This window comes from Cavia porcellus, unplaced genomic scaffold (assembly GCF_034190915.1).
Source record: "Cavia porcellus strain 051 isolate PalLab524CR breed Dunkin Hartley unplaced genomic scaffold, mCavPor4.1 scaffold_11, whole genome shotgun sequence".
Classification (NCBI taxonomy): Eukaryota; Metazoa; Chordata; class Mammalia; order Rodentia; family Caviidae; genus Cavia; species Cavia porcellus.
Window position 1 is genome coordinate 13,249,757 of NW_026947494.1, and position 16,316 is coordinate 13,266,072.

Consider the following 16,316-nt stretch of genomic DNA (forward strand, 5'->3'; position numbering starts at 1 on the left):
CGGCTCTGGCTTTGATAACACACAAGCTTGTGCAAACTGGCTGAATAATGAGGAAAGGCTGTTTTTAACAGTGTGGCGCAGGTAAAGGGGTTCCAGGCAGCAGGAGAGAATAAGGGCTGACACCTTCCAGGGCCCCAGCCCTCTTCTGCCCCCCAGATGCTGCTTCCCCTTCCATCCGCGCCCCGCCATGAGCAAAGGGTTGCTTTTTATTCCTGTTTACTACGCCTGGAAACAGAGGCCCAGATTCATTCACTCGGCTCAAAGTTCAGAACCAATACACTGCGGAATGGGAAAGGGATGGCAAATGAAGACCCCATCCACGCCCTGTGGAAAGAGACCGTGCAGTGGTGACATGGGTGGGGGCGTGGATCCCCACCTCCAAAGCTAAGTAGACAGAAACAGAAAGATCTAAAAAGCTCCTTCATCCCCTGGTGGAAGCCTAGGCCACAGGCGTCTTGATTTCTGTTTTCTGTTGCAGCCTACGGGCTGCTTCTAAAGGAACATCCACAGTGTAACCACATAACCCGGGTCCAGCATCACGAACCCCAGCTCCTGCAGTGCGTGATGACCCTGACCGTGGCCACCATTCACCGAGCACTCGTTGAGTGTGAACGCTCGCCAGCCGCACCCAGAGAGCCTCACAGCCAGCCTCATGGCACCCTCAGCACGGGACATGGCTCCCTAATAAAACTGTCGCCAAGAGGGTTTGAGGCCCAGCAGACCTCGGCACCCGCCTTGCACTGCGGCTTTCTAGCAATTGTTGCAATGAATGTGCTTGTCATGTTGATGCCCCATTAGACACACACACACACACACACCCCTGTGTGCTACTGGAGATCAAATCCAGGGGTGTTTTACCACTGAGCTACATCCCGGCCCTATTTTATTTTATTGTTTCATAATTTCATTGCTAAATTCCCCAGGGAGACCCTGAATTTGTAATCTTCCTGCCTCAACCTCCCTAGTAGCTGGGATTGCAGGTGTGTACCACTACGCCTGATTCCTGCTGCACTTGAAATCCTATAGAAGAATTCCTGGACATTGCTCTGAGGTCAGCAACTAACAAAGCTTGAGCCCCTTGGAGGCACAGAAAAATACTGAATGAATGAATTATAAACATTCCAAAAAGAAACATTTTACAGTAGTTACTTGGTGACTATGGGAATGTTTTTAATTCACTTCCCGAATGTTTCCATATATTACATGTTGGCCATCATTAGCACGTTTTTTTAAATAAATGTAGAAAAAAAAAATCACAAAATGAGAAACAATCCTCTAAAAAGTCTGGAGATCGGGCGGGGATTTAGCTCAGCAGCATAAGCACCTCCCTTGCAAGTGCATGGTCATGAGTTTGATCCCTGGTACCAAAAAAGAAATTTTTTTGGAAATCAACTTTACTATGAAGTAGTTCTTTTTTGTTGTTTTTGTTTTCTCCCTTTCTTTCATGTGAAAATAAAACTACCTTCAAAATTAGGTCATTGAGAAACATGCCTCATATATATTCCAAGACTTCCTGCAGCCAGAAGTCAGTACTCCATGGAGGAGTTGCTTGTTCAGGCAATGCTTGGTCCTTAGTGAGGGCCTTCTCTGTAGAATCCCTGGACCCACAGGTACTGACCGCTGGCCCTGGTCACACCAGATCCCCGAGACTGCGACACCACTGGAGAACAGGACTGAGCCCCAGTGATGTGAGAAAAGTACAATGTGAAAGTCAACATGTCCCCGACCTCTGCACGGGACACCAGAGGAGACGGGCTCTGTGCACGTTCTGCCTCCAAGTTGTGTAGGCAGACTCATCCCACTGCAGAACACACAAATACACAAATACACACATACGCACACGCGCCCTCTTTCGGGTCACTTTTAGGTTTCTCAGCTCTCTATGAATCCATAGTGGAAAAAAATCACTTCCAGACACAGAAAATTACCAGCACCTTGTTTCTGCAGAATATACATTATGAATTCTATCCCTGATTTTATTACATAAAAAGGGGTGTTGAAACCAACCCATAGTTTTCATAAAGTCAGAACCATCAACAGCTCATATTGACAAACTAAAAGAAAGTATTTGTTGTCACCCAAGCTGTCCCTTAGTGACTGTGAGGAGCAGCTGCTGCGGCCATCACACCTATAAATACCCTCTGGCCTGGACCGTTCATTCTCTGCGGGTGATAAAGGTCGCGTGCTCTCCCCTGGTAGTGAACATCTGTCAATGCTAACTCCTGGTGAAGCTTTCTTAGAAAGGTCAGGCTGCTTCTGGTTACTGATTTTAACATTTCTTGGTGCAGTGCCTTGGAACAGCTTTGAATCCCATGGATAATGCACTGTGTTCGTGCAGGTTCGAGCATAAGGAGACCAGAGTGACAACGTAAGGGCGGCACAAACGCTCACAGAGTTAGCATGACATAACAAATCAGATGCGTGAGCAGAAGGATTAAGTAAGAGAACAGAAGCTTAAGAAATTACACAGCGCTCAATCTGAAGTTTTCACTTAGACCTGCTAGTCTTGTGAATAACTCCCACTTTCAAGTCCTGGACAGAGAGGCGCCCGCTGACAGCCAGCTTTGGCAGCTCTGAGAGCAACGCCATTTTCCATGCTCCTACTTGGGGTGCTCCCTCTTTTAATATGAAGTTTGGATCGAATCAGAGCTCAGCTGCTAGCTCTGTGAGATTACTCCTTCACCCCTTCTGTCTCAAACTAAGCTCTGCTCCCCTCCTGGGTGCTCACCAAATATCCAATGCACCTAGGTCGCTACTGCCCGCTTCATTATCTGTATCCTGATGGTTTTGAGTCCCTGTGAACCAGATGTCAATCAGCACGCGTTTCCAGCATTGTCACTCATGTTACCTGTTCAAAACTGCACTTGCATAAACCTGGGCACTGACAATGTCAAGTCCATTACTAGCACAGGACCAGCGCTTCCCTGAGACACGCAGAAGTCTAAACACTTCCATTGGGGAATGCCGAGACTGGCTTCCATCAGTCCCTAAGGAAGAAAAGATCACTTTCTTGGAGGACAGATAATAGGGAATCCAGAAACATTTCTCAGGGAACACTGACTCCAGTTGCTGATTTGGATGCAAGCGTTTCAATTCTGTTTGGGACCCAGTTATCAAAGTATTATAATTTAATCCAGAACTTGGATTCAAAAGTAAATGCCCTCTTCCTGCCTGTCTTTTTTTAAAAAAAGTTTGTCCTAGTTATATGAAACTGGTGGCAAAACAGTACAAAAAAAAAAAATAGTAACAACATGCTTCCTACTTTTGCTCTTTAGCACCTATGCCCTTTGCACTGGGCCTCAGAAGGTATACACCTGAAGGTATATACATCCTCCAAGATGCTTTTAGCTTGGAAGCCAACTCACCCTCATTTCAACCTGAGGTCAACCTTGATACAGCAGGACCACCTGGAGCCCGACGCACAGGACTGATGGTTCCTCGTGGAGACAGCTGACCAAGATGCTGGACTGTTTAGTTACGAGCCATATCCCCACACTATCTCTCTGACCAATCTCAGTCTCCATCTGTCCTGTGTGAGAAGCCTCCAGAACCTCAAGAACAGAGCTGCGATACCATGAAGGGTCCTCACCTGGCCCGAGGTTTCCACAGGCTGTCTCCACCCAGGCAAGAAGATCAATGAGGTAATGCTAAGTAAGCACTTTATGATGACTCCAAGTAAGGATTAGGAAGGTAAGGAGTCCTCAGGAAAGTGGACAGCCTCAAATGAAACCAACGGGATTGGCTGGCCTAAAGAAAATCACCCTTCATGGATGAGCAGTAAGAGTCTGTAATAAATAGCATATCATCTCTGAAGATAAATAGGGGCAAAGGGGGAAGACCAAGAGGGAGGGAGGTGACTCATCCCTTAATCACTGAGCTATGTCTTCATCAGAACAGAATCTGTCATGTACATTCCTCCTTTTTCCCCCTTGTTCATGCATTTTCAATAGAACAGAAAACCCATCCTTAAAATGTTGGGTTTGTAAAAGGCAACTTTACTTACATATCTGTCATTACTTGCACCTTCTAATCTGTGTAGTTTTCAACAGAGCTGTCCATTTCCAACACAGTTGTTCCCCTACCTATCACAGGCAAAAAACACCACAGCTGGACACCAAGTATATGACTCAATCCACTTGATTTTAACATAAAATTCTTATATATTCTTTTAATAGATATCCGGACAGGACAAATGTTAATGAGCTCTAGGAATTCTGGTATAAAGTTACTCATTGTCCATGCAACCCATGTGGGGACCAGGAAGACAGAGGCCAGTCCACCCCTCTCGTGAGATGACCAGCACACAGGCTGAAAATCAACAAGCACCCCCACACCGACCTCTGTAAGCAACCAGCAACAGTCTCAGTTGATGGCAAATGAGATACAAAAACAACTACATGCTTGTGTTGTTTGATTGACTTTGCAGGCCTAAGACCAGTAGTCTGGGCATCTATTAGGAGGACGACATTCAACATAGTAAACACAGAGGATGTCCTTCTGTCTTGTTTCTGAAACCCAGTATTGTTTTTACTGCATAGTTTCATTCTGACTTACTGTTTTGTTTTATTTAATGTTCTGTTTTTATTGATTTTATTCTATATTGTTTTACTAGACTTTACTATGTCCGATGGTATGGACAACTATTGTGAAGGTAACAAGAGATATTATAGTAGCCATTGTAGATTTCCTTTTGTCCTGTTTTGTTCTGTGTAGTTCTGTACCACTTTCACTGTTTTGCTTTGATTGGCTTTATTCTGGTTTTTTTTTTTAGGTTTTATTCTCTTTAAAATAAAAAATTTTTAAAATTTACTCACTGAGCTCGTAACAGCAAGTGAGAAGAATGTTCTTGTAATCAGTTATGCTAAGGAATGTGGGCACACAGTGACCACAAGTCAGCAGCATGGCTCCCGAGAGACCCCTGGAGGGCCGTTCAGAGCTTTTGTTCCACACAGGAACCTGGACGGCTCTGCCTACAAGCAAGGAACCAGGTGACTGGACGTCACCCCTTTTTTGTCTTATGAGCCCCTTTGAAGTATCTGTGGCCCCTAGTAGAGGTTACTACACCTTCTTCTCGAGGATTTTATAATCTAGAAGGAGCCTACACATTCGTATTTTCTTGAAAAATCTGAATTTAGGAAACTGGAGACTTAGGCTAGTTAAAGCCTCTGTTCCTAAAAAACAGACACAAGGAATATGGAATGTTAACTAACATCCCTGAAAGATCCCTGGTGGTACTGATGGGAAAAGACCCCTAGACAACAACTAGTAGAGGCTCCTTAAGCGTGGTCAGTGTCTGGTCTCAGCCCCAATGGTTTCCAGCCTTCAGGCCTCCTGCCCAGCTGAGACAGACCTGTGCTATTTCCATTTGCCGACGCTGCGTGTGGATATTTAAAATATAAAATGTCAAAACTGTTATGCCAGTTTGTGGCCCTGTGACAGAGAAATTTTAGGCCATGAAGAATTTCACCCCTCATCGTAATGGACAGCTGTGATGTCCTAGGCTGATTTTAGGCCCTGCATACTGGTGTGGCCACAGCAGCTGCCCACTGGCTGGCCTTGCTTGGGCTCTGCCAGCCCCGTCTGTGAGGGCAGCCTGGGTGCTACCATCCCCACCTCTGAGTGCTCTTTGTTTAGCAAAGTCAGGGAAATCTCAATCTAGAAATTCTTTAATCGAGGCCAAGACCTTGGATTTCATCAGGAACTGGGAGCTGGAGAGCTCAGTGATCAGGGTTAGAAAGTAAACACACCACAGTTAACACATGCTGTTAAATGTCAGGCCTGACTACCTGAGAGTCGTAAAATCTTTCTTCCTCAGATTTTCATGATGAGGTTGAAAGGGGCACCATTTCCATCCTCACATATGGGAGCAACAGCCACTTGCAAGCTGCTTTTTTCACATGAGGTAACACCCCTTTCTAACCTGGCATGGTTTAGACTGTACATTAATTCCAAACCATATTGATAATAAATTAGTATTTGCATATTTTTAAACTTACAATGTAACTTATGGATGGATAAGCAAGCAAGCCACACAGAATAACCCTGGGACCTTTGTTCCAGTAAATACTACCTTATAGATAAATGCTAAGGGTCTAACAAACTGCCAGCTGATCTAGAGCTGGGAACAAAGACTGGTATTCTCAGATAAAATACCCACCCATATAGTTTGTATGATTTTAAAGAGAGCAAGAATACAATCAGAATCAGTCTTTCTAAATAGTCATTCCTCAGCTTTTTCAGTTTTTTTAATCTATGCTTCTTTAAAAAAAAAAAAAAACAGTAGTTATTTCCCTTACTCTCTCCAGTGCATTCAACTTTATTTTCATAGAGATAAAGCGGAACATATTAAAATGTATGTGTATCTACTGTTATCAATGCCACGGCAACAGTGGTTTACAAGAGTGCAGTTCAATTCTACTGTGAGTGACCACAGAACCTGTAGGGCTGATGGGGGACACTCACAATGCTGGAGACCAACACTCTCTCCTTCGTGTTGCTCAGATGCTTAGAGATTACACTGCTACCCCAAGGTCCCAGATAGCTGCAGCAGTTACAGCTCCTCCATCCATACAGCATCAGAAGGAAAGAAGAGGGAAGCAGAGGTCCCTCCCCTTCTTGAAAGTCACGACCTGCAAGTCACAGGTACAACTCATCTCTCATGGAGTGGGACATGGCAGCACTGCTGGTACTTAGCTGCAGGAGTCTAACACATGTAGCTCAACTGCTGGGGTCCATCATCCAGCTGAAACTCAGGATTCTATCACCAGACACCCCAGCATTTGGGAACAACCAGCAGAATCTGCCACGATGATGCTCTTTTCTATATACTTCACCAGTTTATATAATTTATAACCAAAACATTCAATTACAATGGGCACAAAGAGATGTGACACTAAATCCAACTCACTCAGTAAGCACACACTCCCACAGTGGCAACAGTTGTATACTAGAGCTGGGGGAGGCCAACCTCTTCTCTAAAAGGGCCAGCAAGTGAGAAATATTTCAGCTTTGCTAGCCATAGATATAGCCTCTGCTCTCATCTTCCCATTGTGTCTCAAGGCAGCCACAGACAATACAAAATTGAAGGAACAGACTGTGGCTCAAGAAAACTGATACCACAGTACAAGCTGCTGGGTAGATTTGATCCTCAGGTCACAGTGATCTACTAGTTTGGGGTGTCATGGGCTTCAGCTATGGGGCTCAACAGAGGTGACAGAGATCATTGATTAGCCCAGCAAGCTCAGTAGGGACCATCAACAGAGCTGCTATCCTGCCAAAAGCACCTCCCATCTACCGAGTGTGTGACCAAGTGCCAGGAATGACGTCAGGAGCTTTCCTCATGTTATCTCTGTTCCTCCAAACAAGCTGACAAGGTGGGAAGAAGGCTTACACTTTCCAGATGACAAGGGACAGAGTCGAGAGAACAGCACCAGATCAGAACCTCCCTCTGTGGCTCCAACCCCACTCCCTGCCAGCCTCACCAAGCTGGCATTCTTCCTGATGAAACAAGGGTTCTTCTACAGACACTGGCTGAAAACTCATCCTTCAGCTAAGAATAAATGATTTATTTGCACATGAATTCTCATCACATGACCAGCAACACAGCACTGCCAGACTTAACCTGGCAAGTATTACAATGGCAAAGGTTTCTCTCTGATCTTAAAATAATCCTTGCTCATGACAATATGTAATCCATTAACTAGTGATTTCTTACTGTTTATTTTTTTTCTGTAAATCTGTATAACTTGTACCCTTTCTCTGCTTTTTTTTCTCCTTAAATAAAATTTTAAAAAAAATAATCCTTGCTCTAGAAGTTTATCCTGGTTTCAGCAAGGATGAGCCCAACCATCAGATGTCCCCGGGTTAAGCTGCCCAGTTCTGAAACATCAGAACAGTGGTAACCAATGAAAGAGCTGGAGGGAAGTGGTTATGAAAGTCTAGGTTCCATCAGCATCACTGAACAAACGGGTCTTTCTCCGAGTCTATCTAGAGAAAAGGGAAGATCATCACCCTTCACCCCATCCTCACTCAGGGATGCGTATGTACCACTGCCCCCTCCCCATGCAAGGCAGAGCACAAACTTTCTGCAAACCTCCCAACGAGGCCTCACATCTTTATCAGGAAGCAAGGTACTGTTTCCAGTTCAGGACTTGGCATGAAAGAATAAATCACATTCCCTCAAGCCCTCAGCACCTGCCTAGGGGACACTGCAGCATCCCCTCTCCCTGACTACTGTACCCAAGAAAGAAATTATTTATCCTTCACCCTCAGTGCCAATGTCTGTTGGAACTCATATCTACTGAGCTATATGTTCTTATTACAAAAGCAAGTGAATTATTTCTAGGATTGTCATTCCTCTAGGCACGTGTTCATTTTATAACAAAATGTGTATTTCAAAGCATTCTTTGACACACAAATGTGCTCCTAACAGCACATTTTCACACTATCTCAAAATCGAGAAACTGTAAGTATTTAGAATTTGCGTTCTGTTTACTCCCACTGTGGAGAGAGGGTTATCCATCATTCATGCAGCAGACTGCTCCGGAAATACTGAACATCTATCTGCCACACCATTTGGTTCTTAGGTAGAATACTCAAAGCAACACAAACCAGTCATTTCCAGAAGCATAATTACATTCACAATCCCCATACCTTATCTAAAGATGGGATGTATAGTTTTTATAGGGATAATTCTCAGATGCTTCCCTGAGGGGTGGGTTTGTTTCCTTTTCAACATAAAGCCCTTGCTTATAAGTTCAACTGAAACAGCAGCATGAAAAGTCACTCCCTCAGCCCCAGAGGCACCTGTGCATAGCTGCCACAGTGGTACAGAGGCCCCACTGGGATGGTAATTACTAGGTGACACTAGCCACCATCCTGTGTAGGAGTCTGCCCCAGTCTGGGCGCTCCAGCTCCAGCAGGAACCACTTGCATGGCAAGGATGCAGCGACCCTTTGTAAACCACCTTTGCCCAGCATCAGGGACATTCTGGGCTTGGATCCCTTCCACGACTCTGAAGCAGGAAAGAGAAGGTGACCCGGCTTGAAGACTTCAGGAACCTCCTTCAGGGCTATTGCTTTTATCAGTCTCCCTAATGAGAGCGCTCAGAGCTACACAACTATCCTCTTGGCCACCACACAGCTTTGTCTGTGTGTCTCCAGGGAGAGCTGGGACATTCCCTGTCCAGGGTTTCCCAACTTCAGCACTGGGACACTGTGTGACCTAGATGTGCACTGCTCCATGCAGGTCCCGCCCATGGCTTTGGCAACCTGGGACTCAGGGGTGGCGGGTGCTGTGGGTTTGGGACGGCAGCTCCCTGGCACGAAGATCTGAGAAGAGCAAAGACAAGAGATCAGAGAGAGCACAGATGAGGGGGCGATCCCGAGGTGGAGAAGAGGAGGAGACAGAAATCAGACTCCACGCCCGTAAGCATCCTCAAGGGGACAGAACACTCGTAAGCATCCTCAAAGGGACAGAACACTCTTGCCCAATGTCAGCTGCCTCACGGAAGTCCCGGCAGAGGACAAGGTCACTCCTTCGCAGGCCAGAGTGTCTGAAGCTGACGTTCCCACACAAAGTCGTTTTGACTCGCTCATTCAGAGTTTTCTGGCCATTTCACAAGAACAGCTGGGGGGGAAAAAATTAAGTGGAATTGTGAAACTCGCTCCGGCCTGGAGGGCTCTGCTCTGAGTTTTGTCTGGCTCTTATCACCCTTTAAGGATGTCGGCCATGGAAACCAATTGTTGACTGAGTTTAAAGAGAAGTTAGATTGCTGAAAAGACTGCTGACTTTCAAAGTACCCTCTAAGCGCTGCACGCCGAGGTCCCGCTTGCTCAAACATAAAATCAAACCACTGTATTGCTTTCCTTGTAATTACACCTGACCTCTGAAACCCAAATCACCTGCCTCTGGTCCTGAGTCTGAAAACGAGAACAGGATGCTTAACTTCCTCTCTTTCCTCACTTACATATATTTCATTTGTGCATATTCTAAGCTATTCTCTTGGCCACAGGTGCATTTATATGACACTCAATGTGGCACCCTTTTGCAAAAGCTCAGAGCCTGAGTTGGCCACAGGCAGGCCCACACTGGCAGGACACAACTCATGTGCTCATGGTGGGGAAGGGGGGTGACATGGTCACCACGACAGCTACCCAAGAGACAAGCATGTCCTGGGCCCAGAACTCCTCCTGCGCCTCGGATACACACAGGGCAGACACCGTGCTTCCCCTCAGGGGAGGTAAATGCTGTCGGCCTTCCATGTCCATGTCTTCTGTATCCAAAGAGTCAGCCAATCTCAGACTGAAAGTATTTTTTCAGTTGTTACTCTACTGAGCAGGACCATTTTTCTGGCCATTATTCCCTAAAGCATGCAGTGCCGCAGCTACTTCCGTGGTATTTACATTGTCTTAGGTATCCTAAGTTACTTAGAAGTGATTCACAGCAGAAAGGAGACTAAGCACACGTTCTGTGCAAACACCACACCTTTTAACAGCCTCAGATTTTGGTACCCACAGGAACCCTGGAACCAATTTCGCATGAACACAGAGGCTGCCACTCGCCCACCAAGTCTGTAGCACAATGTTAGTGCTCATGGAGGTTCAAGCCACGCAGGGCGACCACACACTCACCCCCTTTTCACCTGTACCCCAAACATGTACGGCACAGAGGCTGGAGACCAGAGCAACTAGGAATGCACAGCAGAGCTGTTTAGGAAACCTGAGTTAAGACAATACCTATGGGAAGGCCATCTAAAGAGAGGAAAGAGAGGGGACAGGACCCTTGCTGAGGACACCTCTCGATGCCAGGCCTGCATCTGACCCCAGATGGCTGAGGTGTTTGTTTTCACTCAAAGTAACCTATTTCATATTGCCTAAGGCAATGTATTATAGCATCACCATCATCACCATCATCACCATCATCATCATCATCAAAGCCTGAGTTGAGGACTCAATGTGAACCATTCCAAAGCTAAATATTTACACATGGCTTGCCATATTAACTTATCAAACAAACCTATATGGTTGGGGTTATTATTTTCCCATTTTACTGATAACAAAATGAAATTTAGTGAGGCTAAGTAACTTGCCCAAGGTCTCCCAGTTGATCCACAAAGCCTGGGATTTGTAGCCAGGATCACAGGCAGTTCTGCATCCTCCCACAGCCCGTGCTGGCAGCCACCCTGAAGAATGGTTCTTATGGTTACAACTATTTGGTGCTTGTGTTTAAAGAAGTGGGCTTCGGTGCACTAGAAAGCTCGTCTGTGTTTCTGTCAAGAGACTGGGACAGTACGGCATGGCTCTGGTCAAGGACACAGGTCACCAGCCTGCAGTTCTCTTCAGAGCAGGAGAGGGAGCTGGACGGCAGGTTTCACCGCAGACATCTTCCCCACTGACAGTGGGTAAAGAGTTGTGACAATCAATATAAAGTGAATGCTTCTTCTGCTTTTGTTAGTTTTCAAATAAGCCAAGCAAATTCTTTGAAAGTCTTCCCAAAGAAAAGTAGGCTGTACATCGCCTCCCTCAAATCGGGGCCCTTGGAGAATGTGGTGTGGACAATGTGGGGGGACGCTCAGGCCAGGCCTTAAGGAACAGGCAGTGTGTACCTCCCACCCCACGGTCCCCTCCTAATGCAGAGCTAGATCCCAACCTCACCTATCCACAGCAAAGTAATCTTCAGCAATGACTAACAGATGTGGGAAATCCAAAGAACAGGATTAAAAATGCCATCAGCACATACAAAATATACACATCACACATCACAGCTCAGCTGGGAAAACGCCTCCAGGAAGAATTAAAAGGTAACAGTTATTTTTAAGTCATAAAGATTCTAGCTGATCATTTCTGTTTCATTCTTTTTTTCCCCGAACAACATGCATATCTTCCCAAATGGACAGTTATAACATGGTTTAGTGGGAGAACTGTTCTGTGGAATGTGATTTTTAAAATACACGAATGACAACGTCTGAGGCCTGACCAGGCAAGCTTTTGCCAAATACCTCCAGGGCCTAGATTAGCACAGTGTGGAGAAGAAGCGACATGTGTAAATGGGTTCAGACACCCAGCTTGCTACAAAGGGATGAAAGGCAGCAGGGGTAAGGGCAAAGGCACCCAAATAACGTCTGCTCTGTCAGTCACCGGGGACAGACCTGCCCGCCCATCTAGTAGCTGTGGACCTCCCTGGCATTGCAAACCAGACAGCTTTGTCACATCTTAGGGAAGGCAGCAAAGAACGAGTCACCCTGCATTTATAACATCACAATCAACATTAACCAGGGAATCCTGGGAGCGAATTAGGAAGCCCGCAGCTCGTCAACACGTGATTAAGACCCCCTACATAACCAGCGATCTTGCCACGGTGGCGGCGGACTGCACGGTTCTACGTGTTCCTAATCAGTTACAAATATTAGCCCAGCTGGGTCCACGGAGGACTTCAAAAGCGATAAAACACTTTCCATGCCTGGTGGACATTTTCCACGACTGTGTGGGAGAGTGGAAGAAAATAAATGATTCATTCTTTCAACAACCCTTTATGGAAGGCCTGCGTCAGCTTCAGAGCCTGCCAGGGAAGAAGATGCAGCACTGTTAGGACTAAATGGTCACTTTTCTCCTGGCCCCTGGTCTCCTGCACACTGGGGCTGGCCCTCACAGGCTCATGAGAGCCAACATTGTGATTTTCTTTCTTGGTGTGAGGGCCTTAACATGAGTGGCGTGAAATCAACCACAGTGGGCTGAGGATTTAGCTCAGTGGCACAAGCACCTGCCTTGCAAGCGCACAGTAGTGTTTAATCCCCGGTACCAAAAAAAAAAAAAAAAAAAAAAAAAAAAAAAAGAAATCGACTACAGTGCAACTACTTATGGCAGCAAATGCTAAAGATCAGGGCTCAGGGCTTCCAGAGTAAGAAGCTGGGGGTTGAACCAGCACATGACCTCTTCCTAGCCCCCAAAAAGGCACTTCCTGTACACCTGGCCCACTGGTCCACAGCCACCGTCTCCTTGCCTCCTGTGGTCAAACATACTGATGCTTCTGAGCTCGAGCTGGCTTTTGCATGAACATTAACCCTCCTCATGGTCACCACTCAGGAGACTCATGGAGGCAGCCACCCGCCTCCATGACACAACTTCTTCACTTACTGGCTGTGTGAACTTCAGGTACTTCACCTCTCTGCATTTATTTCCCAACCAAAGGCAGCATGAAGAGTTTTTCAAACACACAAGAGCTGAAACGTGCTAGCTCACAGCCTCAACTGAAGATCAGGTGTAAGAAACAGCCTGGGCTCCGGGTATATCCCTGGACCATATTTCACATAAATGTTATTCCTAAAGTATAGACTTTATCAGCAATGTAGAGTTAAACCTAGAATCCAGGCAAGATAAGTTCCTAAAATGTCTGAATTTAAGAATACATTTAAGTCAATTACCTTTTACATCTTTCAAGAATAAAAAGTAATGCAATTGCTGGTAGGATTTCCAAATGCTAAGCAGACCACTATCTTTTACAAGAGCTTTCATTTCCTTAAAGCAAAGACCATTTGTATATCCAGAAACAAGTGCAAACTGAGCACACTAATCCAAAAACTGGAAATATAAAACACTCTGAATTTAAAACTTTCATTGACTTGAAATTACAAGTGGAAACTTCCACCACGGCCTCCAATAACAAGTCATAGCCAAAACACAGGCATACTAAAAATATCATATAAAGTCATCTTCTGGCTGTGTGCAGATAATGCACGTGAAATACAAGGGAACTACAGGCATACAGTTAGGTCCTATCCCAAAATGTGCACAAATATCCTAAAATCTGAAAACAAAATCTGAAATCCAAGGTATGTCTGGTTCCAAGCACTGGACAGAAGAAACCCTCAAGGTCTCAGACCACTTCCCTGCTTCAGGTTAGAGCAGCAACGAAAAGGGACAGGAGCTGCAAGATGAGTGTCAGGAACTCAGGACTTTAGATGCTCACTGGCCTTTGCAAACAAACTGGTAAGTCTAGTGTATGACAGGTCCCAGCACTCTGGGAGGCTGAGGCAAAGAGGATCCCAAGTTAGAGCCCAGCCTGGGCAACCTAGCAACGCAGGGAGGCCCTGCTTCAAAACTAAAATGAAAAAGGGCTGGAGATATGACTCAGTAGGCAAGTCCTGGATTCCACCTCCAGGACCAATAAAAATTATCACGGAGCGCTGAACAAACAGCTGGTTTGTTGGTGCCATCCCTGTCTCCACCAACACACACCCAGTACGCAGTACTCCCCCATGTCACAGCACCACCAAGCCCTTCGCATGCCCAGCATGAGTGCCTTTACGTTCCCTGCTGGTCAGCTGCGCTCTGTCTCCTCTGCCCAGGCTGCCTGCTCCAGGACAGCGGGCTGGCCGTCACCCTCTCCTGGCCCAGCCATTGGCTTCCATTCAGAACTGATAAATATCTCCCGAGTGAACCACTGAAGGTGTGAACACAATCATCTGCTGTCACAGTATTTCTAGGACCAGTATTTCTAGGTCTCCCTCTGTGACCACTGCACCGGGGCGACATCCCACCTCCTGCACCCCCTACCCAGCCTGTCCATGCCTGGGCTGCTGCTCCAGGTAGGGCCCTAAGTGAGCAGGATACGTGGCCACCATGGAGCCAGGCCTTGGGCCAGGGATCACCCCGCTCACATTTCTTCATCTTTTCTGCTTCCCCAGTCACTGTGCTTGTTTCTTCCTCTTCCTCTTCCCCTCCCGCTCCAGTGGCACCCGCTGCTTCCTGTTTGGGCTGTGCCTCCCGAGCCTGCCTCGGATGGTTCTTGGCCTCTTCCTTCATTTCTTGACCTTCAAAGTGGCCCAGAGTTCTCAGAGAGTTTTCCTGAGAGTGCGCTCTGCTGAAAGGCTCCTCCCTCTGCCTGCCCTGGGTCCCAGGCCCTCATGGTCACTGTCACCCATCTTGTGGGCACAAATAGTGCCATGGGGCCACCAGACAAGGGAACAGAGCGGCAGGCACGGCTCACCCTTCCTTCCATTCCACTGCTTTTATTCTTAAGATCAAACTCAGATCTAGCTCACTACCAACTATGGAGCAACCCAGGACCCCAAATATTAGAACAGGACTCAAGAAACATGAATAGGCCTTCATGCAAGACAGTTGATCAGAACAGCCGCAGGGGCACCCCGAGAACCTGCCGTGTCAGCAGGCATGATTTACAACAGTTATTTTTCCTTCAGATCCTGTACCAACCAACTCCGGCTGGAGACATCAGATTTAGCAATACTAACATCTTCTCTTACTTGTAAACATTTTATTTCCAGCCTGGCTCTAAACTTTTCCCTTTCTGAGATGTTCTTTCTTTCTGCATAGATAAGAATCAAACGAACAGAGGCGGTATAGCCATGTATAAAAACTACCAATTGTTAAGGACTGAGAATTATCTCATCAAAATAAAAACCCCGGGGGCAGAGGTATGCTACCTCAAAGGGGTGAGGGCGTTTCCACTGCCAATCAAATACAATACTCTTCTTGGTTACTGGTACCTTAATTACTGGTACCTGTATGTGAAATAGGTTTGTGTCGGTACGTGAATATGTATTCTCTATCTAGACACACATTTTTGTTTCCATTTGCTTCTCCTTTTTTAATAAGCAAAACATTCCTAGATCAGGAGATGTGTCTGCAGAGGATCATTACAGACAGCTCACTCTCTATGTATTTATTTCTATCAACCACAAAAGCCTGCTGCACGTAATTCTAATGCTTCACTTCACTGAAGCAATGATCTCTACCCAATCGCTTCCCCTGCTGCCCTGGAATGGCGCAGCCCCTCAACACTGCAGGCAGAAGCCGGCCTGTTGGCGCACTCCATGCAGTGCGAGTCTGTTTAAAAGGCCCATTCGGTGCAAGGCTGTATGCCTCAGTGCGACCAGAAAAGACAAGACCTTGTTTCAGAGACACTGAGATGTTCAGGAAAGGATGCACACAATAGCAGAGGATCTGCCAGCCATGGCCACGCCAAAACTGACATTTAAAACTCCCTGAACAGTGTTTGCCTAACTAGCTGATCCATACACCTCTCCAGGGACTCTTATAAAGGGCATCTCCAGCGCGTGACTTAATAACTCACTTTCTGTAGAGAACTGTACAATTAAATGTCACTGTACTGCCCCGATTCATGAATGAGAAAGTGATCTGACAGAAAACTAAAAACCAGAAAACTCCACAAGACGGGTCTGTTACAATTAGTTATAATCAGCACACACAGACCCACTTCCTATCACCATGGCTCCTGAAAGGGTATTTTTGGTTCTCTTGTTCCCAAAACCATCAGTTTCTACTTTCTTTAGAAAT

The 16,316-nt window shown here is 46.1% G+C and overlaps 1 protein-coding gene across 2 annotated transcripts in view; it reads right to left on the reverse strand.

Moving 5' to 3' along the window:
- Retreg1 (reticulophagy regulator 1) overlaps positions 1-16,316 on the reverse strand; it is a 125,224-nt gene that overhangs the window by 21,401 nt on the left and 87,507 nt on the right. The window lies entirely within an intron of this gene.